Genomic DNA, 25,845 nt, shown 5'->3' with positions numbered 1-25,845 from the left:
AAATGCTGGCCTAGCCAGCAATGCCCACATTTCATGAACGCATAAAAACAATCTAAGATTGGGATTGCTCAAGCTTCTAAAGCTATCATAAACTGGTTCTTGGATGTCAACCTTCCAGCATTGCCGTCTCCAAGAGTAGAATATTTACCTTTGAATTTGATATTGTTGAAGAAAAGTCATGGGACATTTTAAAAATGATTTTTTTTCCAATTTGTTTGCACACTTTTATTTGTTAGAATGATGGGGGAAGAGGCTGTTTGACTGAGCGACATAGTAGGAGGGTATAGGTCATCTGCTGAAACATCCAGGAATACGGCAAACCAGAGTTATTAATCCCAAAGAGGATGCCAATAATCTCTTTGGTAGGTGGTTTTTGGGGAAAGGAAGCACTTGCCATGGGAACTACCATTGAACAGAGGGGAGATAGCAGGTGGAAGAACAGCTCCGAGAGAGGCGAATTACTGTCAGCTGAGGCTCAGGAGCATTTTCACCTGAGTTAGAAGGTTGTGGATTCAAGCTCCAGTCCAGAGACATGGAACACTAAAATCTAGGCTGATTCTCAACTGCAGTCCGGAGGGAATATTGCACTGTTGGTCTTTGGGATGAATAGTTAAACTGATGCCTTGTGTGCTCTCTCAGATGGACGTAAGCAATCCCATTGTACTAGTTTGAAATAGAGCCAAGGAATTGTCTCCAATGTCCCAGCCAATATTTTTATCCCTCGACCACCTTCACCAAACGGATTATTGCATTGCTGTTTGTGGGGCCTTGCTATGTGCAAATTGGCTGTCACGCTTCCTGCATTACAACAGTGCCTACACTTCAAAAGTGCTTGGCTGTGAAGCACTTTGGGATGTTCAGAGCCTGTGAAAGGCACTGTAGAAATGCAAGCCTTTCTCTCAAAATTGAATCAATACTGTAAAATGTGTGCTGGATTGTTCCAAATTCAGCTAATTCCCCTGTAAAGGATGCAGAAACCATTAGCGAGGAATTTTCTGATTTCCTGATAGCCTCTGCAAATAGCTTCACGGTGCTTGATTGCTGGCAAGGGATGGGTGGGTCTCTAGAGGAAAAAGTAGCGACACTGGGTGTGTTGTGTGGAAACATGTTTGTTTGAAACTGATAAAGGAAATAACTCATCTCTCATGTGAAGGAGATGGCAAAACTGGATTTTCCCTTTTTTAAAAAAAGTTCCTGAGGAAGGAATTTTAGGATGGTACAGGAATGTAAACTGCAGCTAACTGTAGGCGAGTCCTGGCCATGCAGCCCATTAAACCCAGGCTACTCCACTACCCGTTCTTGTCTTTTGCATTGGCCTGTCCTATTGGATTTGGTGGGTCTTCAAAATGTAGTCTTAACAGGCACCTCATTGATGGGTAAATCCTAAATTAGAACAGCAAGATCTGTGGTACCTGCAACTTGTGATATAAGCCAATGGATAGAAACATCGACTTAAATTTCAAAATTGGCCCCTGAGGCTCCATGGTTTGCTTCGAAGCTGCTCATTGCGATAAAAAGCTTGAAGCTTAGCCTATGTTAATGTCGTACAGAGCAGAAAAAAGTGTGGGCTGCTTTGAATGCAGCTATTTCAGCTTAAAAATCTGTATTTTATCACTGAATAGCCATAAAATCATAGCAAAAGATTGATTCCAACTAACTTTTTATATTTTTGTAACGTGGACCTATTTGTTCTTTTTTTGTTTTGGATGGGAGTAGATCATGCAATGAATTAGATTTTGGTTTTTCACTTGTGACCTTTGGCCCAATTGTGGCCCAGACTAATGGGATGAGCTTGGTGACTTTAAGATTCCTACACGAAATGAGCTTGAAGAGTCTTGATCCAGATTCTGTTGTACAAAAGCCCAGAGCACAGTAACTCAACTATAAAGGGTGGACTTCTGAGGTTGGGGCAGATTTGCTCAGAGGAACTTCAGATATAACTAGCTACGAAATGTTTCAAGCTAATTCTAGGCATGCAAAAATATAATAGGCGTCGGAACTATTGTCTCACTATGATGGTCTCACAATTCATATGCAAACACACTTTATCATCACTCAATATGGCACAAACCGCTTGACTGAGATGGGCAGCTCAATCTCTAGAGGATGAGACAACCCACCATTTTTTTGCCCCTTCTCTGATTTTTGCCCACCCAGCCTTTCTGCATTAACCAGGGAATCCATACACAGAGCTCTGCTTTCAAAGTTAAATAAGTGGCTATCTGCCTACAAGTGGTTTGTAGAATATGTTCTATTGAGGCATAGAGTTTTTAAATGAACGCTTCGGAAGGAGTAACTCTAGATTCAACCTGCAAAAGGATAACCTCTGCAATTGAGTTTTGTGGACATACAAAGGTCTTGGAACATTTTAATTTCTGTTTCAAGTACCAATTACATTCAGGGTTTTGCCCAGGGACCAACATTCACCCTTCAAAATTATGTAATTGCTATCATTTCTCGGGCTAGAGATAAACTAGTGGAATTGTCCTTTTTTTTCATGGCGCCACTCTTGATTATCGCAAATTACATTCTGTGACCAGCAGACATACCAACATTCCATCACCAGATTGCTATCTTCTGTCTTCCTGTTTCAGTATAGAATGTGTTAGGTATGTATATGTCCACCTCTTGGTTCTGTTTCTTTTTACTGCTATCCTCATTAGAACTCAGGTAGTCAGGCAGTGAAGGAGAGAACTGGAGCCTAGCCTTTGTATACGTACAAGCCTTTATTTACAGATATGTTATATATATCATCTACCTCCAATTAAAAAAAAACACCTTTTCAGCCCTGGGACCAACATTCACCCTTCAAAACCTCACCAACCAACATGTATACATTATTATACATCATATCATTTCTTGGGCTAGAGATAAACTAGTGGAATATATGAGTGCAGATGAATCCTCAGTTAATTGCCACCACCTGAATACAACTGAATGCCCAATTAATATGCGATTAACACCCTTCCCCTCTCTTCCACCCCAGAGAAATCAATAATATGCCTCAGAGCAGAGCTATTCCAATACCAATAATGAATTGCAAGTCTTCCACACAGTTCTTGCAGAACTCAGACTGTACCTATTTGAGCTTACCCACTTGAGGAAGAGCCCTCATGGCAACTCATAATAGTAACTCAGCCCCCATGGCAGGCCTCCTGGCAGCTAAGCTAATAGTACTCCTAGTTATAACACACATTTATAAGACACATTTATATTGCACCCACCATGTAGAAAACATCTCAAGAACTTTCTAACAAGAGAAGAAAAAATAGGAATAGTTATAAGTTAATAATGAACATCCACCCTTTATAGTTGAGTCTGGGCTTATGCACAACAGAATCTGGATCAAGAGAATTTATGAGGGAAAGTTTTAAAAAGTTGGTTGAAAAGATGGGTTTTGAGGGAAGCTTTTAAAGGAAGGGAGAGGGAACAAGGAGTTTCAGAGCGTATGGGTTGAGGTAAGTCCACAGGATGATTAAAAATTGGTTAGTAGGAAACAGAAGTCAGAATCTTTCATGGATTCTCCTCAAACTGGGCCACAAACCAACATTGCGAGGACTCCCATCTCCTTGCAATCCCTTCTGGCCTGGCTGAGTCTGCCACCAAAACATATGATTCTCAATTTGCACTTAGCTTGGCAGGAGCTTTACTGAGGCATTGCATTCTGCTAAAAATACTGTGCAACCAAACTGCAACAACTCAATGATACTGAATGTATCAGTGTTTTTAAAAAAAAACTTTGGGGTCTATACAGGGCTTTCTGAGCCACTGTGAATGCTGGGATAGCTCTACCTCCATACCCACAAGTAAATATTTGCTGTAAAGAAAGAAAGGAGGGAAATGAAGATATTTCTACTTGCTTACCACTTGTTATGACATTCCCACACTTGTGCCCTTTAGGTATAGTTGAATGTTACTATAATAGATTTGTTGCTGCAACCTATTCTATATTATGCCCTCTTCATGCATCCTTGCAATCCTTGCTTACCTAACTTAGCTTCCTTGTGCCCTATACCTCATGTTTAAAATTCTCTTCATTAAATCCGTCTGTACCCTTGCCCCACCTGCCCCCAACCCTATATTCCTAATAGCCCTTGTCTCTTGTGTATCTCACTTTGCCCACTATTGGAGGAAGAGTCTTCAGCTGCCTTACTGTCTGGAATGAATCCTCTTAAGACCGCTCTCCTTCACCTCTTTATCACTTTCTCTTCTCTTCCTGTTGCTTTGACTAAGCTTTTTGCTGCCCACTCCTAATCTTTTCTTTCTGGCTGGTATCTGTATTACATGTCTCTCTGATGAAATTGCCATGGGTGTTTTCTTTAACATTGGAAGTACTATAGAAACTGTTCCTGTAGAATAATTTAGTTCAGTGGGAAAGAAATTGACATACTTTATCAAAAGAAAGATTGCTTTCATTCTCTGCAATTAGTTTGTTCATTTTACCTTGTAGCTTTAGTAAAGCATCACTTCCACTCAAATCCTCTTAAAGAATGCAATTCATTTCTCGAATGTTACCAATTACATAAAATTGGACCCTGGCCCTTTGAGGACTTGCTGAATGAGTGCCTGTTTAAGGGGCCTTGTTTTCACTGTAAGTTTATGCTTATCTGCAAGTCAAAGAGAAAGAAATAACTTGCATTTATATGGAACTTTTCCCACCTCAGGATGGTCCAGAGCACTTCACAGCCTATGCAGTACATTTGAAGCATAGTCACTTCTGTGATGTAGAAAACACAGCAGTCAATTTGTGCACAGCAAGCTCCCACAAACAACAATGTGATAAATACCAGATATTTGTTTTATAGTGATATTATTTGAGGAATAAACATTGGCCAGGATATCACTGAGGACTCCCCTGATCTTATACGAATGATGATGCTATTTTGTGTGCATCTGAGCGAGCAGATGGAGCCACGATTTAATTTCTCATCCAAAAGATGGCACCTCTGACAATGAGCAATGCTTCCTCAGTGCTGCACTGAAGTCAGGCTGGATTATGTGCTAAAGCCTCTGGAGTGGAATTTGAATCCACTGTTTTCTGACATTGGGGCCAACTGAATCACGACTGTCAACCCCCTTCCTTCGCATCTGAGAAGATGATTTCCTGACGAGATGTAGCAGTGCAGAAATCCAGAGTTTGGTAGTGTAAATGTTTCTCTCATAGTGAATAAGATTTCTATTGCAACAATACATAGCGAGGTAAAACAAAACCGTTTCATGATGGTCTGATCTCAGTTCAGGTTCCCTATTAGTTTTTGAACAATCTGGCACTTGAATTCTGCTTCATCTTGATAAGCACCGACATTGAAGGATCAAAAACCAATGTTGCTATGAATGTTTAACTGCCACAAGCCAGTTATCCTTGTGGTGACTTTTGTGACAATAAGCCATGGATATTTAGGATATATCACTTATCGATGATTAAGACTTCATACTAATAGACTGTAGAAAGAGGTTCAGTACAGGTAACAGTGGTCACACAGCTTACTGTATCAGGAATAAGATTTCATACCTTTGTTCTTGCAATACATCCACATCTCCTTACTTTGCCTGGGGCGAGATTATTAGGCCTTCGATCTCTCTAAAGACATGGTCAATGCTTTACTTACACTGGGTAAATTGCCAAGGGAATGAGGAGACCACCCAAGGCAAACCCCACTCCCACTTCAACTGGCCAAGGGTGAGAACATTAATCAGAGATTTGAACTCACTTTTGCAGTCAGGAATCGAGTAATATGTCAGAGCCCCTCGTGTTTTAAATTAATCAGTAGTGCTCTGCCAAACCAAGTATGCAATCTCAAATATCAGCTATTAGCTGAATTTAAGGCATCGTATTTACTGCAAATGGACTTGCTTCAATTACACCATGTTGAAATTTAGATACCGAACATGTTTAATGTTTTTTATAATGTGTTGAGGAAATTGCTGCAATGGCATCTGAGAAATGTTGTTCAACTAAAGCACAATAACAAATCATTAACCATTAACATCACTGCACATATGGTGGAAGACTTGTTAAAACTTTACAAGGTTCGTTGGAGGTACTTAAATTTGTGGTTATTCTGAGCTCGTCTTCAAGTCAGCTGTGGCTCAGTTCATAGCACCCTCGCCTTTGAATCAGAAGGTTGTGGGTTCATGTCCCACTCCCGGAAACCAAGAACTGTGAATGTACTCGAAAGAGTTACAATCTGTGACTGTTGATAACTCGAAAGAGTTACACCCTTGGGTTTTTGAGGTGTCAGCTGTGGCTCAGTTCATAGCACCCTCGCCTTTGAATCAGAGGGTTGTGGGTTCACGTCCCACTCCTGGAAACCAAGAACTGTGATTGTACTCGAAAGAGTTGCAATCTGTGACTGTTGATAACTCGAAAGAGTTTCAAGGTACAAAGCAACAGCCAAATGATTACAGAGTGTAGGAGGGCATTCCTCTGTATGAGGCTTCATAACAAACGTAAATGATTTCATAATAGATAAGAACTTATTCAAATCATTTTGACCTGATTTAAAATGGAGGCCGGGCTCTTGTGGTAGCTCAGTCAATAGCTACTGTCTAGTTTTGGAGCAGAGCTGTACAGTCCATGAAGGCTTCAGCTTTGATCGGTAAAGCTCCTCTGGGTTAAGCAGGGGAAAATTCACCCAGGGTTCCTGTGCTTAATTGACTCAGTGACTCCTGCTAAAATGTGTGAAGACAGTTTGAGAGTATGGTGGATTAACCTGTGGCATCTCTGATTAAGCAGCCTTCCTGTATAGCTTGGAGGACAGCTTGTACTTGTGGAAACTCACTCAGCAGGATGAATCAGAACTACAGGAGAGGAACTCTCATCCTTGTCTTCAAATCCCTGTATGGCCTTGCCCTTCCCTATCTTTGTAATTTCCTCCAGCCCTACAACCCTCAAATCTCTGTGCTCCTCCAATTCCAGCCTCTATTGCATCCTTCACTTTGTTTGTCTCACCATTGGCAGCCATGCTTTCAACTGCTCATCTCTGGAATTTTCTCCCAGAACTTCTTTGGCTCTTTATTTCTCTGTCCTATTTTATTTTAAAACCTACCTCTTTGACTAAGAGTTTGGTTGCCATTTTTGGTTCAGTGTCAATCTTTCATCTTTTTATGTGCCCATGAAGCTTCTTTTAATGTTTTGTTATGTTATAGGCGCTGTGTCCTTAAACCTCTCTCCCCTGTCTCCTCCACACTCAACTCACCTCATCATACCATCTTTCCTGCTGCTCGTAAAATATGGGTCCAACATGACAACGTTCAGGTGACTGTGCCTCCTCCTGATTTTACGGTAGCCCGCACCCTGGCAATCCTCAACATCCTACCCTGTTCTTTCAGACCAAATTCAGCCCATTGTGAATGTGGGTATTCTCTAATTGGGATGACTTTTATGTTTCTTTCTTCTTCACAAATGCTACGTTGTGTAAACAATTATTTCTTTTGAAAAGAAAGTATCCAAAATATACTTATATGGACGGTGAAATTGTTTTTTATTCAAATTTTACTTTTTAAAATACTTTTTTCTTTGTTTTCCTGAAGGTATTAACCTCCCTCACTGGTCTAAGGTTCCATAGACCCTGGATCCCTTCCAGTATCTCACCCCCTATGATGATTATTCATTTGTGACCTTTGACAGGAGTATGGGAGGCAATCCAATTGTGGAAGACATTACAGCCAAACCCAGTTGTCAGCTCATTCCAGCATTCATTCATGCCTGCTTCCAGCTAAGTTTCTGTACAGCGATCAGGAATAAGAACACATGCATACAATAGGTTAAAGGTAAAAACAAAATACTGCGGATGATGGAAATGTGAAACAAAAACAGAAAATGCTGGAAAAACTCAGCAGGTTTAGCAGCATCTGTGGAGAGAGAAACAGAGTTAACATTTCGAGTCTGTATGACCCTTCTTCAGAAGCTCTGAAGAGGGGTGATATGGACTTGAAACATATACAATAGGTGCATTGCAGTGCATGTCTGTTCAATATGGAAAGTTAGCTCAACAGACCACTGAACCTCCCATTTGAAAGGACGCTGCCTTTTTGGTCTGTTGAAGGGTCTGGCAAACTATATTTCTGCTTTGGCCAAAGACTCCAGCATTGCTTGAGTGAAATGTTTATTTCTACCACCCAGAGGAGTTACAGCCATTGCAACTACCTCAACAAAGATCAGCTAAGTCAGTGCAAACAAATCTTCTAACTCAGAAATGGTCACTTATTTCCAAGGTTCAAACAGCTTGTATTTACTTTTAAATGCCAGTCATGTCTCAGTTGTGTCTGAGTCTGAAAGGTTGTGGGATCAAGTCCCATTCCAGAGATTTAAGCAGAAAATCTAGACTACTGCTCCAATGCATCCTGTGTTGGATGTGCTGTCGAGGTCCTGCCTAGCCTCTCAAGTGGACATGGATGATTCCATGGCAGAAGAACAGGGAACCTCCCTGGTGTACTGATCAATCTTTATCCCTTGACCAAATTCACTAAAACAGATTATCTGGTCATTGATCACATTGTTATTTGTGAGAACTTGCTGTGTATAAATCGGATGCCATTTTTTTTTACATTACAACAGTTTTTATTATTTCACAGGATATGGGTTTTGCTATCTAGGCCAGCATTTATTGCCCATCCTTAATTGCCCTTGAGAAGGTGGTGGTGAGCAGCCTTCTTGAACTGCTACAGATCATGTGGTTTAGGTGCACCCACAGTGCTGTTAGGAAGGAAGTTCCAGGGCTTTGACCTAGTGACAGTGAAGGAAGGGTGACTACATTTTTAAAAATTAGTATGCTCTAAAGCACTTTTTTGACAACCTGAGGTTTTCAAATGTACTATAGAAATGCAAGTTCTTTCTTGAAAAAAGATTTAAATGAATTTACCAGCTGTTTTTGGTAGACTTACCCTTATAAATTCAGTGAGAGACTGCAGTTCGAACATATTGTGGATATCCTGAGGAATAACACAAGGCAAGGAAGCAAAGCTAAAGGCAAAATACTGTGGATTCTGGAAATCTGAAACAAAAACAAAAAGTGCTGGAAAAACTCAGCAGTTCTGACAGCATCTGTGGAGAGAAAGACAGAGTTAACGTTTCAAGTCTGTATGACTCTTCTTCAGAAGTAAAGGAAAGTAAATATATGGTGAAATATATACTGTTTAAGGGGGGGTGGGACAGGTGAAGCTGGATAGAAGGCCAGTGATAGGTGGAGGCAAAGGAGAGATTGCAAAAGATGTCATAAACAAAAGGTCAAAGGGATGTTGATGGTGGTGATACTGGCTAAAGGAGGTGCTAATGGTGATATTTAAAAGTAGAAAGCAGAATGAGCAAGTGACAGATGGTCCTAGTGGGGTGAGGTGGGGGGAGGGGAAAAAAGATTGAAATAGGCTAAAAGATGGGGATAAAACAATGAATAAAAATGGAAATAAATTTTAAAAATAATAATAAAAGTGGGAAAAATATATATAAATAAAAATTTAAAAATAAATATTTGAAAAAAGGGGATCAAAAAGGGGTGAGGATGGAGGAGAAAGTTCATGGTCTGAAGTTGTTGAACTCTGTTAAGTCCGGAAGACTATAAAGTGCCTAATCGGAAGATGAGGTGCTGTTCCTTCAGATTGCTTTGAGCTTCACTGGAACATTGCAGCAGGCCAAGGATGGACATGTGGGCATGTGAGCAGGGTGGTATGTAGAAATGGCAAACGACAGGAAGGTCTGGGTCATGCTTGCAGATAGACCGAAGATGTTCTGCAAAGCGGTCACCCAGTCTACGTTTGGTCTCGCTACTGTAGAGGAGACCGCATTGGGAGCAGCAACTGCAGTAGACCAAATTGAGGGAAATGCAAGTGAAGCACTGCTTCACTTGAAAGGAATGTTTAGGCCCTGGGACGGTGAGGAGGGGGGAAGTAAAGGGGCAGGTGTTGCACCTTCTGTGATTGCATGAGAAGGTGCCATGGGAGGGGGTTGAGGTGTTGGGGGCGATGGAGGAGTGGACCCGGAGGGAACGGTCCCTACGGCATGCCGACGGGGGGGTGAAGGGAAGATGTGTTTGGTGGTGGCATCATGGAAGCAGGAAGCAAAGCACTTTTTTATATAAAAAGGGAAAAAGATAAACACATCAAAATAAACAGCAGCACATCCGCCTTCACAGTTATATAGAGGAACTGCTTGCAGTGGCTCAATGGAAGCATAACCAAATATAAACCTCATCAACAATGTCGAAATTATGGCCTTCCCAAGCATTTTAAAAATAAGACTTGAGTATTTTAAAAAAATAAATGCAGGAATGACGTCAGCAACAGTTTTAACTCCTTGGCTCAACACTCTCAAACATGACCTATTTAGTTCACTATTATTTTAATGGAAAGAAGTTAGCAAAAGTTTTTTTTGCATGCATAATTTAGATACCGCATGTGCAGAAATGCAATCGATGTATCTGTCTGTTTTGGCTTTGTGGGGGGCAGGGTGATTTGTGGATTTAAGTGGATTCAGCTTATGTATTTATACAGGAGGCCTCTGCATTTGGTGTGACAGGAGTTGGTCTTGATACTAATGGAGCTTTTGAATAATCCTCCATTGTAACTCTGAGTAATACATGTGGCGTTCAGTGACGTTGGTGTTCTGTTAATTTAGATGGCAAATGAACTTTATTTAAATGAAAAGTCATTAAATCAGTTCTTTTAATCTCTCCTGATTTCTGTTGTTACTTTTTTGACTGAGCTTTGTACCCATTAGTGAAGGGAGATTTTCTCTTCAGACATGCAATATTACCATCAGCAACCTCAAGTACACAGGAAATCAGAATAAAGCATCTGCTATATTCTATTCCAATGTTATGTCTATTCATAAACTCAGAAATCAAAGATCCCCTACTGCACTAGTATAGATTTGATCCACCTCACTGCTATTTTTATGGGTAGGTTATCCAATTTAATCTGTGCTGAATTAGGAACAGTTTGATATTGAGCTCATGGCGATGAGATACAGGAATGAGAGGTTAATGTACAGCACTCTTATATTCAGGAGCGAAAGGAAGCCTTCACCCCATCAGATTCAAGCTCTGGCTTCTGACAGTAGCTCACTGTTACTGTTATGATCCCAGCTGATGTTACTATTGGACAAGCCAGATTGCAGGGTGGAACCCAGCTTGATAGATCCTAACTTTTATTTTTTGTTTCGAAACGTGGAGGGTGGCTACTGAACAGAGTCACAGGATCAGCTGATAAATATTTCATTCTTTTATTAAAAGTTAATTAAATAAGAAAAGATGAACCATATTACAATACTTCTTCACCTACAACTATATATTTACAGATACACACAGATTCATAAGAATAACATAAGTTGCAAAAGCTATCTCATGCTCTAATGTTCACCTTAAGTACAGTCCATGTAAATCAATAGGTGACCTGTGGTCAGGCACACCACACACTGAAACCAAGTGACAGATGCCACCCCAAAACAGATGCTATGGATCTCTCATCAACTCCCTCAAGACGCTTGTCACAAGGTGAGCCAAACAGCCTCACTGAACTCTGTCTTTCACATGAGGGTTTCCAATCTCCACTCTCGAAGAACCCACTTTGGAATCTTCTCCAAAACGATGCGTTTTCTTGGGCACCTTCCACAAGGTTCCACCTTCAGGGTTTTGAACTCTCCTTCCGATGTTCCTCTACCCTGAATGCCACGTGCATTCAAGCTTCCTTCCACGCACTCTCTCTCAGACTCAGCCATGCCAACAGAACACCACTGCTTCACATGCCCATAGTAAAGAGTTACAGACCTTCGGTTGTCCCCTTGGATATTCTGGCTCCTTGCAAATCTATTTTGCTTTAAGTCTGCATCCTGCAGCTTTCTCCCTTTAAGCTTGGAGCCTTCCTCTGTGCCCTTTACTTTCATTTCCACTGAACAGGATCTTGTTCCAAATTCGTGTCCTTGTCCTTTGATTTAACCTAAAGGGCTTCTAGGGGCCTTCCTCTTTTTCCTTTAGGACCTGCTCCCTGCAGTTCCCTGTCCCAGTTGACTGCTGACAACTTGGTATCTCCCTTGCAATCCAGAACTCACTTGACATTCACTGTTACTTTAACTTTAGAGCAACTCATCCAAGATTCTTAGACTTATTTTCCTCAGCAACCTGCTAGTAGTCAGCTGGAGAGGAACTTAATCTGCTTCCTCCACCTAACAGTTACACTCAGTCCTCTAATTGCTTTCTGGATTAAAGGAGAATCCCCCTTTCCAGTGTTTGCTAAACATTTTTTAAAAAATTGGCGTCATTGCGTTGTGTGCCTGTGACCACGTGGAATACATCATGATGCCACCTGCATGTTATAACGATGGTGCACTGCCCTTCTGTCTCTCCAAAGAAGAAAGGATTGCTAATCACTTTCCCTATGAGGTCAAGCTTTTAAGTGATGATGGATTTCAGGTTCTAGAAATTGAATCTTGAGTTTTCAGGTTTTGACTTTTGTGTTCAGATGTAGAAATGCTGATGTGTAAGCCGCTCCTTAAAAAAAAAATTTTGATTAATCTTCAATTGCAGCCTTTCATGCAAAGACGTAATTTTAAAATAGGAATGGAGATTTATGTAAGGGGAAATAAAGGCCTTAAGTACCATTCATCCCAGAGACTGATGCTAATTTCTCGAAAATGGACTCTACCTGATTTATTTAATCTTGTGAGAGAAGTGAATGACCACACGGGATGATGCAAGAAGAGGATGCTGTTATATTCTCCCTAATCAACTAAAGCGATGTTGTATTCTCCCTAGCTGACAATAGCTTGTATCATGCTAATACATTCATAGTGCCAGGCATGCAGGGATAATATTCTGTAAGATATCAGTGTCTGCAATAACTATTCAGACCTCATCAGGTCTAATATACTATCTCTACAAAAAAAGTAGTGAAAACCTGGAATCCCATACCCTTACCCCTGCCAACCCTGCTACCCCACCTCTAATAGGCTGTGGATGCTAAGAGAAGTGAAATTTTCAAGATTGAGTTAGACTTTTGTTAAGTAAAGGTATTGGTGGATAAGGAGCAAAGGTGGATAGATAGAGTTGAGGTATGGATCAGCTGTATTTTAACTGAATGGCAAAACATCCTCATGGTGTTAAATGGCCTACAGTGTTTCAATGTTCCAGCTTTTTAAGTGAACTAATAGTGTGATTTTGGATTGCTAATGGTCACATCTAATAGCTTGTTGGGAAAATTGGAGGAATTTGTCCTCTTTTGTAATCTTGCTTCATTTGTAACAATATTCTTGTGCAATTTTGAGATTTGAACATCCAGATTGCAGTAGTTCTGATCCCAGCTGCTGTTCATACTGGACAAGCCAGATCCCAGAGTGAGACTTGGCTTGATAGATCCTAACTTTTTTTTAGAAACCATGGAGGAAAGTTACTGAACAAATTCACAGGAGTCTGCTGATGACTTTTTAATGCAAAAAATAAAATATTTATTAGAACAAGAAAAGTGGACTATATTACATCAGACAAAAAGGTTGGAAAGATCCCAATACAAACACAAGATGATTCAAATTCCCTAAGCCAGCAATATCTTTACAGACACACAAACCAGCGAAGAGCTACTACTAGCTTGACACAAAAGCTTCTCGCTTGGGACTGGCACCGTTGCAAATGGTTTTCTTCCAGTGAATTCCTGAGCATTCACTTGAGGCTTGTCACCCAACTCGTATCTCTCCCTGAGACACCCAAAAAACGCACGCTAAACTCACTGTTTCTTCAGCTGCAGAGCAAACAAATGAGTTCCCTAACTCAGTTTTCCAGTAGCACCTCCGCTAAACTGATCACATTACTGAGTCCTATAACTGATTATTCAGTTAACTATTTCCCACTAGCCTTGCATTTTTTCTTCTCATAAAGCTTAAAATCCCCGTCTTCTCTCTCTGACACACACTTAACACCCACTTTCTCAACTCCTGTCTTTTCTGTATCTGTGTCACTGGATCACTGTCACCAGGCAACAGTAAAGCTTTTCTATCTTGTGTTTCTTTTCCAAAATCACTGAACGTTCAACCTCCATCCCTTTAACTTCAGGGGTTGTAAGACCTCATTAAAAGTGTATATGTGCAAACAGACCCAAATGACCATTGGTCACAAGTCTATCCAGATTCCCAGGCACCAAGGTTTATAAACAAAACCTAAATGAAATGGAAACCATTTTTACCTTTCTTAACACACACACACACACACACACACACACATATATATATATATATATATATATATATATATATATAAATTCAGCTTAAAATTATACATTGTTCATAACACTATCCATAGAAAAGCAGTAAACTAATTCTTTATGAAAATAGTTCTTAAAAACATTCCATAATCTGTAATTCTGAGTACCAATTGCTGTTTCATAGGCCAGCATCTTTAAGTTCTATTTTGGATCATGAACATTTGATGTCTCTGTCTTACTGCTTATTACTTTGATTAGTTATTGGACAAAGTTAATTAAGTTCTGGCTTCTCTGTTCATCCTTGTTCGTTATTTTAGAAAAATAGATCAGAGGATAACTTTTTATTTTACACACTTTATTGAGTGACATTGTGTACCAAAATTTAATTTAACATACTTGAATTCATTTTTTTAAAAGAAGATTATAACACACAGTTACCCATTCATGCACAATATGGAACATTATTTACAGATTTGAAGAAATTTTGTGAGATTTGGGGTGGTTTGGTCAGGTTGCTTACTCTGTCCAAATCCAGTGAGACCTGGGATGGTATTTAAAAACATGAGAAGACCTTTTAGCCCTTCAAACTGGTTCTGTTATTCAATTAGACCATGGCCAATCTGTATCTTAACTCCACCTAACCACCTTGGTCCTACATCTCCTCATACCCTTCCCTAACAAAAAGCTATTGATCTCAAATTGTTTAGTTCTATTAACTTTTTTCAACATGATGTTATCTTTGTTGTTGGAGGACAAGATTGCCATATTCTGTTATTAATTATTAACTGTTTTAAAGGTGTTGATTTATTTTTGAGGTTGGTATTGCAGCTTTTGTGAAAACCGTATGTATGTCTGAGTTATGTGGTTTAAGGTTGTTATGTGCTTTGTCCATTCACTCATTCTCTTTTCTACTGATATGAATATATAGTATGTGCCATCAAAACACTATATAACATGGCTGTTTCCCTCTCACCCAAATGTGTGCCATACTTCATGTTGACACAGTGGGAGCTCTCCATCATGAAGTATAATGACATAGAAAAATTCAAGCTATTGTGTAAGATATTGTTTAAAAATGCAGCAAGAGTTCTTGGAATCCAATTCGATCTGCTATCTGCCATTACAAAGTGTCTTGTGATTCAGTGTGATGTTGTGCTGTAGTCTTGTGGGACTGAATGTTGTCCAGTCCTGAGGTGCCAATTACCATCAATTGGCAACAGGGGTGGTCAGGGCCTAAGCCTGAAATATGAGAGAAACATCAGAGGAGATCAGAGAGTGTTGTTTGGTTTTAATTTTAGTGCAGGTGAATATTTTATGAATATGCTTTGATCGGTTCCTGACTCACACTCGCTCACTTGGTTGATGTTTTTAGCAGCTTCCTGTTCACCAATCGAAATAACTGAACCTGTGAAATATTGGTACACATTTTGCAGCAACGTTAACTTACCATACGGCAGCATTTCTGATTTTATTTCACCTAACATGCTCAAATGTGATCAACATCAACAACCCAATTCCAAAAAGGTTAGATACACCATATTGTGTGTGTTCTTTTGTGATAGTGTGGCGCTGAAAGTGGTTATGGGGATATCAAAGCTAGGGAATGGATCAGAATATTGCTGTACATTGAGAATGCTGTATTATCGGTTAAAGGCCCAAGCCATTGTCTGTGTCCCTCACCCCAGCTACTGTTTCAGGAAAATCAGACTGTTTATAACCTCAGCATCCTATTTAACCCTGAGCTGAGCATTTGGTCCTATACCACCTTCAAGACCACCTATTTCCACCACTGTAACATTGTTTGTCTGACTTTCTGCTCAACTTCTCTACTTTTGAAATCCTCATCCATGTCTTTGTTACCTCTAGACTTGATTATTCCAAGGCCCTCCTGTCTGGCCTCTCATATTCTACCCTCCATAAACTTGACATCATCCAAAACTGTGCTGCCTGTGATCTTTGTTGTGACAAGTCCTGTCCCCTTATCCCCCCTGTGTTCGCTAATCTACATTGGCTCCTGACCAAGCAATGCCTCAATTTTAAAGTTCTCATCACTGTCTTCAAACCCCTCCATGGTTTCAGCACCCTTATTCCACCCCAGCTCCATCTGTAATCTTCTCCATCCCCACAGCTATCTGCACTCGGATAATTCTGGCCTCTTGAGCAGCCCTGATTTTAATTGCTTCAACATTGGCACCTGTGCCTTCAGCTATCAAGGCCCTATGCTCTGGAATTTCCTCTCTAAATCTCTCCATCTCTCTAACTCTCTTTCCTCTTATGAGAAGCTCCTTAAAACCTACCTCTTCAACCAGTGTCAAATCTTGCTTTATAACACTCCTGTGAAGTGCCTTGGGATGTCTAATTACATTAAAGGTTTTGTATAAATACAAATTGTTATTAATTCTCTCCCCTTTTACAAATCCCCCACTCCCTTTACCCATAATTGACAGCTGTGTTTGCAGTCATTTTGGGCTTAAGCTCTGGAATTCTCTCCCTAAACATCTCCAACTCTTTAACTTCCGCTTGGCCTTTAAGACTCTCCTTGAAAACTCTGACCAAGCTTTTAGCTATCACACTTGACACCTTCTCCTTTGGCTCGGTGTCGATTGTTTTCTAATTTTGCTACTGTGCAGTGTTTTCCTATGTTAAAAAGCACCAAATAAATGTAAGTTGTTGTATTATAAACAAAGGAAAACCAAGATGGCACAGTCCAGATAAAGCAAATGGCATATTTGTGTTGAAAGATGCAACTTTTAATCAAAACACTAGAATATAATCTATATGTGGATGTATTCTGCACAAGTTTTATTAAGCTGGTCAATAAGCTGAGGAAAAAGTATCACTGTAGCCGGCTTCTTGCTCTCGGCTGGATCACCAGTTTTAAAGATTTGTTTTTATTTTTCTTGTAAAAAAAGGTTTTCTCCTCTCTTTATGCTTTTTATGTCTCTTGTGCCATGCTTCATGCCAGGTGGCAGGCAAGTGATTTCGTCCCATGCTTTTTCCAAAGCTACTTCTAAGTTGGGATCAGTAAAGTGATTGAAGATGGGCCAGACAGAGCTGCTATCCTTTAGACTGCCATCTGTGGCTCAGTTGGTAGCACTCTCGTCTCTGAGTCACAAGGTTCCAGATTCAAGTCCCACTGCAGGACCTGAGCACAAAAATCAAAGCTGACACTCTGGTGCAATACTGAGGGAGTACTGCATTGTCGGAGGTGTCATCTTTCAGATGAGGTGTTAAAACCCAGATCATATCTGCCTACTTGTTTTGAGGTTGAAGATCCTGTGGCACTATTTCAAAGAAGAGCAAGGGAGTTATTCCTGGTGTCCTGGCTAATAATTATCACTCGATAAACATCAGAAAAACAGATTATCTGGTCTTTATCACATTGTTATGGTCATATTGGCTGCTGTGTTTCCTATATGATAACAGTAAGTACTTTAATGGCTGTAAAGCAATTTGAGTCGCCTGGTGGTTATGAATCTCCCACAATCACAGCCTCGATTCCTGGAATATTATTGACTCTGTGTTTTGTTCATTGTTGGAGACAGTTGGTTATTGTCAACCTTGATGTGGAATATAGCCTGGATTGTCAACAAATTTGTAAAAGAGGATGTAATCCCTTGCATAGTGCACCTTGCAATAAATGAATATGCATGCCTCGTGTTAACTGTTAAATCTCTTTTATTCTTTCATGGGATGTGAGTGCTGCTGGGAAGTCCAGCATTTGTTGCCTGTCCTGATTATCTTGCACTGAGTGGCTTGCTAGGCCACTCAGGGCAGTTGAGAGTCAACCACATTGTGTGGGTCTGAAGTCACAGGTAGGCTAGACCAGGTAAGGATAGTAGATTGAGTCAGCTCTGTAGGCAATGGTACAAAATCTTCCAGCAAAGCCAAACTAGATGGGCAAGTTGTTGAGCCTGGAGGAGCCTGCGTCTTGGCTCACCACTTTGACGTTAAAACAGCAGACTGGCTGTGAAGCCCAAAGATGCAATATTAAACTGTGCAAAAGACCAGAGGTTTGGGTGATGTGACCTTCCTTCACCTCCATGATGTCAAAAGGGATGTTTAACCCGCCCCTCGGATTGGCTTTGATTTCACGGCTGATAATGCCCCAGTCATTAGTTGTGAAAGAGGTATCATCTATGTCGAGGGTCTGGAATTTGGGAAGCCATTGTTTCGGCAGACCCACTGACTCCACTAGAAAGGTTGGCTTATCAGATACAAATGACATTCCTGCAGTTCCCTTTGAAATTGGCCCGAATAGTCCTAGGTGTGATATGAATCTGTTAGTAGCTCTCTAGGCGTATCCAAGTGTGACATTCCTGAAACTGAGAATAGAATTCTTTTGTCCTTGAAATTCCTAGGGATAGCTCCCAGACAAAGGGCCAACCCTGTGATCAGGTGACTTGTAGCAGCCATCTTAATTGTTCAACAGAAATGTTCATTTTTTAAAAAAAAAAAATAGCAATATGGACAAAGTTTTGAACATAGGGTTTTGGGTTTCTTTTCATGTCATAGGAACCTGGCAATAGGGAGAGCAAATATTTATAAGGAAGAAAAATTTTCACTACAGACTTCATGTGCTGCTAGGACCATGTAAATGCCGTGGTAAGGATTACAGATGGTAAAGGGTGATCTCTGGAGTATATAAAGCTGGTTACATATTCTGGGTTTTTTTTCTTGGTATACCTTATAGATGAAAGCAAAGAGAAAACTTTGCAGAACCATAAGGCAAAAGATTAAATGGTTTGGGTGAAATTCATAGTTGAGCAGAAAGAGGGAGAGACACAGCAGGTCACGCATTGCAGAAATCTGTGAACAGGTCACCTGCCTGCCTCCACAGTTAGGAAATAGTACATGATGTAAGGTAGACTCAGTAAGGATAACATAATACCTTGTGCAAATTGGCTGCCTCACAATAGTGATTATACTTCAAGTGTACTTAATTAACTATGAAACCCTATGGGACAATCTGAGGTTGTGAAAGACACTATATAAATGCAAGTTTGTTCTTAGATTAGTGAATAAACAGAACATGAATATAGCAGCTGTTAGATTTATGAATTATTTGACTGTTCCTGGGGTTTTGGCACTACCTTTGTCAGCAGTGATTTCTAGTGATTTAAAAACAGAAAACACTCGGAATACAATGATTGGTCAACAAGTAAAAGACACGTTTGGGTGTGATATTGCTTCCCCTTTACTATCCAGAAATTACTTTAAAACGTTTTAAAAAAAAAACCTGGTAATCATTAAATTGGCAAGCCTTCCTTTGATCAAGTTAATTGCCCACCTCCTTCTGGACTAAATTGGGATATAGGGCAGGGACAGATGTGATAGTGAGCCAGTTTAGTCTTGTGAGTATAGAAAGTGCTGTCATTTAAGATTAATGTAAGTGCCTGTTGTGTGAGGTTTCGGTTCACTGCCTCATGTGATGTACCCAGGGCTTGATTCCCAATGAAAGGTACTAGAGCCAGTAAATTTGTATAGAAGCCCCTGCAACTATCATTTTAAGTTCATGTGCAATAAATATCTGTAGCCCTTCCAAAAGAAATTACCCTTGGCTTGACAGCATTGCAAGAGTCTCCAAAATGCAGTCAAAATTAGAATTGTTCAAGAGTTTCCGACAACATAAAGAGGAAAATGGAGGGTTATGGCAGATACCGAGGGCTCAAAACAGCAGAAGCCCTAGAGGAGTTTAGAATGTGTAGGGGGGATCTTAAAAAGGAAATTAGGAGAGCAAAAAGGGGGCATGAAAAAACGTTGGCAGGTAAAATAAAGGAAAATCCAAAGTTATTTTACAAGTACATTAAGAGTAAGAGGATAACTAGGGAAAGAGTAGGGACCATTGAGGACTGTAGTGGTAATTTGTGTGTGGAGCCGGAAGATGTAGGTAGGGTTCTAAATGAATACTTTGTGTCGGTGTTCACAAGTGAGAGGGATGACGTGGGTATGGAAATCAGGCAGAAGGACTGTGATATAATTAAAGAAATTAGCATAGAAAGGGAAGAGGTTCTAAGTGGTCTGGCGGGCTTAAAAGTAGATAAATCTCCAGGCCCGGATGAAATGTATCCCAGGCTGTTGAGTGAGGCAAGACAGGAGATGGCAGGGGCACTGGCAATAATTTTCAATACCTCTCTGGCCACAGGAGAGATGCCAGAGGATTGGAGGACAGCCAATGTGGTACCGTTATTCAAGAAGGGAGGAAGGGATAAACCAGGGAACAACAGGCCAGTCAGTCTAACCTCAATGGCTGGGAAACTTATGGAAGCAATTCTGAGGGACACATGTAATTTACACTTGGAGAGGCAGGGGTGAATCAAGGACAGTCAGCATGGTTTTATTAAGGGGAGGTCATGTCTGACCAATTTGATTGAATTTTTCGAAGAGGTGACCAGGTGTGTAGATGAGGGCAATGCATTTGACGTAGTCTACTTGGACTTCAGCAAGGCTTTCGATAAGGTTCCACATGGGAGACTGATAACGAAGGTAAGAGCCCAAGGGATCCAAGGCAATTTGGCAAATTGGATCTAGAATTGGCTGAGTGGCAGGAAACAGAGGGTGATAGCGGAGGGGTGTTTTTGTGACTGGATGCCTGTGTCCAGTTGGGTTCCACAGGGATCGGTGTTGGGTCCCTTGCTGTTTGTGGTATATATAAACGATTTAGACTTGAATGTAGGAGGGTTGATCAGTAAGTTCGCGGTTGACACGAAAATTGGTGGGGTGGTAAATAGTGAGGGGGATAGCCTTAGATTACAGGAGGATGTAGACAGGCTGGTCAGATGGGCTGATCAGTGGCAAATGGAATTTAATCCGGATAAGTGTGAGGTGATGCACTTGGGCAGGACAAACAAGGCACGGAAATACACGATGAATGATAGGACCCTGAGAACTACCAAGGATCAGGGGGACCTTGGTGTGCATGTCCACCAGTCCCTTGAGGTAGCGGGACAGGTAGATAAGGTGGTTAAGAAGGCATATGGGATACTTGCCTTTATTAGCCGAGGCATAGAATATAAGAGCAGGAAGGTTATGCTGGAACTGTATAAAATGTTGGTTAGGCCACAGCTAGAGTATTGCACACAGTTCTGGAATCCGCATTATAGGAAGGATGTGATTGCACTAGAGAGAGTGCAGAGGAGATTTACCTAGATGTTGCCTGGGCTGGAGAGTTATAGTTATGAGGAGGGATTGGATAGACTGGGGTTATTTTCCCTGGAGCAGAGGAGATTGAGGGGGAACATGATTGAGGTGTATAAAATTATGAGAGGCATAGATAGGGTAGACAGGAAGGCACTTTTCCCTTTGGAAGAGGGATCAATAACAAGGGGGCATAGATTTAAGGTAAGGGGCAGGAGGTTTAGAGGGGATGTGAGGAAGAATTTTTTCATCCAGAGGGTGGTGGGAATCTGGAACTCACTGCCTGAAAGGGTGGTAGAGGCAGAAACCCTCATAACATTTAAGAAGTATTTGGATGTGCACTTGCGATGCCATGGCATACAAGGCTATGGGCCTAGTGCTGGAAAATGAGATTAGAATAGTTAGGTTCTTGTTTGACCGGCGCAGACTCGATGAGCCAAAGGGTATTTTTCTGTGCTGTAAACCTCTATGGCTCTTTGACTAACAACAGCCTACATTTATATAGCGTCTTTAACATTATAATATCTCAGGTGCTTCCCAAGAGCGTTATGAAACAAACTATGAGACTGAGCCACATAAGGAGATATTAGGTCAGATGACCAAAAGCTTGGTCAAACAGGTAGGTTTTAAGGAGTGTATTAAAGAAGATAAGTGGGGTAGAGAGGCTTAGGGAGGAAATTCCAGAGCTTGGGGCCTAGACAGCTGAAGGCATGGCCCTCAGTGGTGGAGCAACTATAATTGGGAATGCGCAAGAGGCCAGAATTATAGGAGCGGAGATATCTCAGAGGGTTGTGGGGCTGGAACAGATCATAGAGGGACATGGCCATGGAGGGATTTGAAAATAAGGATGAAAATTTTAAAGTCAAAATGTGACAAAATTTGACACTGAGCCACATAAGGAGATATTGGGCAGATGATCAAAAGCTTGGTCAAACAGGTAGGTTCTGAGAAGCATGTTAAAGGAGGAAAGAGAGGTAGAGAGATTTAGGTAGGGAATTCCAGAGCTTCGGCCCTTCGTGACTGAATGTATGACCCCCAACGGTGAAAAGATTAAGATCAGGAATGTTCAGAGGACCAAAAGTCGAAGAGGGCAGATATTCTGGAGAGTTGTGGGGCTGTGATAGGTGGACGGGGCTTGGTACAAGTAAGGACACGGGCAGCAGAGTATTGGATGACCTCAATTTACAGAGGGTAGATTGTGGGAGGTCATCAGAGATAGATCTCATTGAGTCAAGATAACCAACAAGAGCAGAGAAAAAAGGCTTCATGTTAAAGAAAGAGCTGCAGGGAGCAGACTTGAAACAAAGCGGCTTGAAAGAAGCTCTGAAGATCTGAGGTGAATCCTTATTGTGGACCTTTTAGAGCAGTAGTGTTCTGCTTGGCGCGGCTGAAGCTCTGATAATGTACTTGGGAGGTGAAGCTTGAGTGTATTCAGAGATCCAGGGAAAGGAATCTCGGAGGGCGCGATTGAAACCCTGGAGCTGGATCAAGCGTCTGGGTTCGGTTGTGAGGATTCCATAGAATCTGCTTGCGTTGCATCTGTCATTTACTTTGGAGTGTGACTTTGCTGGCCACACTTCAACTGTTAATTCACATGTACCTCATACTTACCCTGAATGTTAGAGCTGCAGGGAGCAGCTGTTTTATCTTTCCTAACTTGTATGTGTCTGTAAAGATATGTGGGATGAAGGAATAGTGAATATTTGAGTCATTTTCTTGCGTTTGTATTGAAACCTTTCCAACCGTTTTGTTTGGTATAATATAGTTCATTTTTCTTATCTAATAAATGTTTTATTCTTTGTGTTAAAGTTCATCAGCAGACTCCTGTGAATTTGTTCAGTAACTTATCTCCACGGTTTCTAAAAAAAAAAATTGGGATCTATCAAGCCAGGTTTCACTCTGGGATCTGACACCCAGTATTAACATCAGCTGGGATCATACCTGTGTCATTGCATTTTTTATATCCATCTGAGATGGGAGGTAGGCTGAACATCTCATCCTCAACCTTCAACGGTGCAACTCTCCCTCATTACCACACTGGAATGTCAGATGAAATTGTGTGCTCAAATTGCCGGAGTAGGACTTAAACCACCAATCTTCTGACTCAGAGGTAAGCGTGCTAACAGCTGAACCATAGCTGACATCACATGGTATATTTACTCCGCAGTGAGCTATCAGGACAGGGATGCAAGGATTGTGTGGAGACAGTGGCATAGTGGCAATATCAATCGAACAGTAATCCAGAAGCCCAGGATAATGCTCACAGGCTCAAATCTCTGAGCCTGGCTGAACCTGAATTAATGTCTGGGGAGTGGGATGGAAGCAGTGGTCAGGGCTAAAGATAAAGGATTGTGTTGAAGTGGAGGACTTTTCAACTCATTCAGAACATGGTGTCAGACAGCAGTCTGATAGCACAGAGGTAGAGTTTTTATCCAAAGCACGTGTGGAAACTGATGCCGTGTCTTCAGGTGATGTCACCAAGGTTTCCTCCATTCCCAGGTGTTATTAGGGTTTTCTGCATGCTTAAAAAATGTGGAAATTCACAAAAGATTTGGTGAACCAGGGTCAGAATTCAGCTCTTCATATCCATGGTGGAACACCACACTAAATATCTACTTGGCTCCCTAATGGGGGAGGCTCAGCAGTTTAAATCAGCGATTGACAGAGATCTGCAAACCAGATGGTCTCTAGTTTGATCCACAGTTAGCTGGTCTCACTTGGAGAAGTGGTAGGAACACTACAGTTGCCTACAGCACTCAAGCCTGAGGAAGCATAAAATTCCACCAGGGTTTAACACTTCTTGTTTGGATACAGTGCCACCTCCTGGACTTGCACACTGACAAGATCAAACTGGGTTGTGGTGTTAGCCACAGTCCAATAGCCTTCGAGACTCCCAATCATCAATAATAGTCATTTGAATATTGAACAGAAAGGCAACTGTCACTTGGGGAACTGTCCCCTTACAAGGAGTCAACTTTGAGGGAAGAGGCAAGAGTTGGAGTACGCAAGGCTATGCTGTGTGTAAAGGAGCTGGCTTCTCTGTGCCTTTTAAAGTCAATGCTATTCTGTGGTTTAGGTGCTATGCTTATTGTGGGATTAGCTTTTAGGCTCTGGAAGTTTGGCAGGCTCGAAATTTTCTAAGTACTGTGTTGTGAGCAAGTCCTGTTTTGTACAGCCTAAAGATAACACTCTGGCACAGATACTTGTGGTAAACCTGATGAAAGGTTAACTGTACTCCAGCACAAAAAGTCACCTACAACATCTGTGGTTTGGACTGAAGCTCTGCAATGGATCTGTCCAAGAATTTAAACTGTTCAGAGGCGTCAGACTGCAGCCTGTCACAGTGCAGCCATTCCTTTTGTGCTTTGGTTTTGTTCGAACCTGTTAACCCCTAGGAACCTTCCCACCCCGATTACACCTGTCTGTTAAGGAAGAGCAGGGAGAGGAAAGGAAGTGTTTGTCTAAAGTAATTTTCTGCGTTGCTCATTATTTCTTCCAAGTCTGAATGAAGACTAGACTGGATGTTTTAATAATCTTTGCTTCAGGCTGGGTTCGTGAGTATCCATTTGATTTTTTCATAGAACAACAACCGATGCCTACCGTGAAAGCTCTTTATTTCCTTGGAATAAATTTTCCCCAGTCTGTCTCTGAGTAAGTGATGCTACTCCTCTCTTTGGATTAGAAGTGTTAAATTGAGGTAAATAAAAGCAAAATACTCCGGATGCTGGAAATCTGAAATAAAAACAGAAAATGCAGGAAAAATTCAGCAGATCTGGCAGCATCCGTGGAGGGAGAAACAGAGTTGACGTTTCGAGTCCGTATAACTTTTCAAATTGAGACTTACCTTCATGTAGAATAGAATATTAAGGGTGATTAACAAAGGTGTTTAGATGGTTAAAGGATGTGGTAGGGTAGATAGAGAAAAAAAACTATTTCCTCTGGTGGGTGATTTCAGAAAGTAAGTCTTCATACAAGGGGGAATGGTTACTTAGTACACTTCTCAAAAAGCTGCCGAGGCTCAGGGGCAATTGAAAATTTTAAAACTGAGATTGTATTTTTGTCAGGCCAGGATATTAAGGGATATGAAACCAAAGCAGGTAAATAGAATTAAGGTACAGATCTAACTGAATTGCAAACAGGCCTGAGGGCCGAATGGCCCACTCCTGTTCCTGAGTTGATTTAACCAATGAACAGCACTACCTGTGGGCTGAACCACATTTGATCAGTTCCGATTAGAGCTACCCGTTTGACACCTTTCATGTGCACTTGTTGAAATTCCCCCATTGGACGAGCAGTGAGTAATATCCGGTGTATCCATCGTCATTCCTCTAAAATAAGTGAAAATATTTCTTAATGAGTTCAGGGTCGATAAAGCTTTATACAATTTATAGATTTTACAATTATTTCCAACGAGCCAAAACTGAGGTTGGGCAATAAAGATGAGTGAAAGACAAGTAGCTATCCACAAGAAACTTGCTATGCATTTCTCACACTCCCTATATGGGCACCATTCATCTGTGACCA

The 25,845-nt window shown here is 41.0% G+C and overlaps 1 protein-coding gene and 1 long non-coding RNA gene across 2 annotated transcripts in view; one reads left to right on the top strand and one right to left on the bottom strand.

Annotated features, from left to right (window-relative positions):
* chlsn (cholesin) overlaps window positions 1-25,845 on the top strand; it is a 352,627-nt gene that overhangs the window by 156,934 nt on the left and 169,848 nt on the right. The gene's annotated exons all lie outside the window — the stretch shown is intronic.
* Window positions 11,217-25,043, bottom strand: LOC144691227 (uncharacterized). Its single transcript, XR_013579065.1, has 2 exons — window positions 24,922-25,043; window positions 11,217-12,482 (listed from the first exon to the last, which is right to left on the bottom strand). It is a non-coding gene; the product is annotated as an uncharacterized LOC144691227 (long non-coding RNA).

This window comes from Cetorhinus maximus, chromosome 15 (genome assembly GCF_964194155.1).
Source record: "Cetorhinus maximus chromosome 15, sCetMax3.hap1.1, whole genome shotgun sequence".
NCBI lineage: Eukaryota > Metazoa > Chordata > Chondrichthyes > Lamniformes > Cetorhinidae > Cetorhinus > Cetorhinus maximus.
This window is presented reverse-complemented; position numbering and strand designations above follow the sequence as displayed.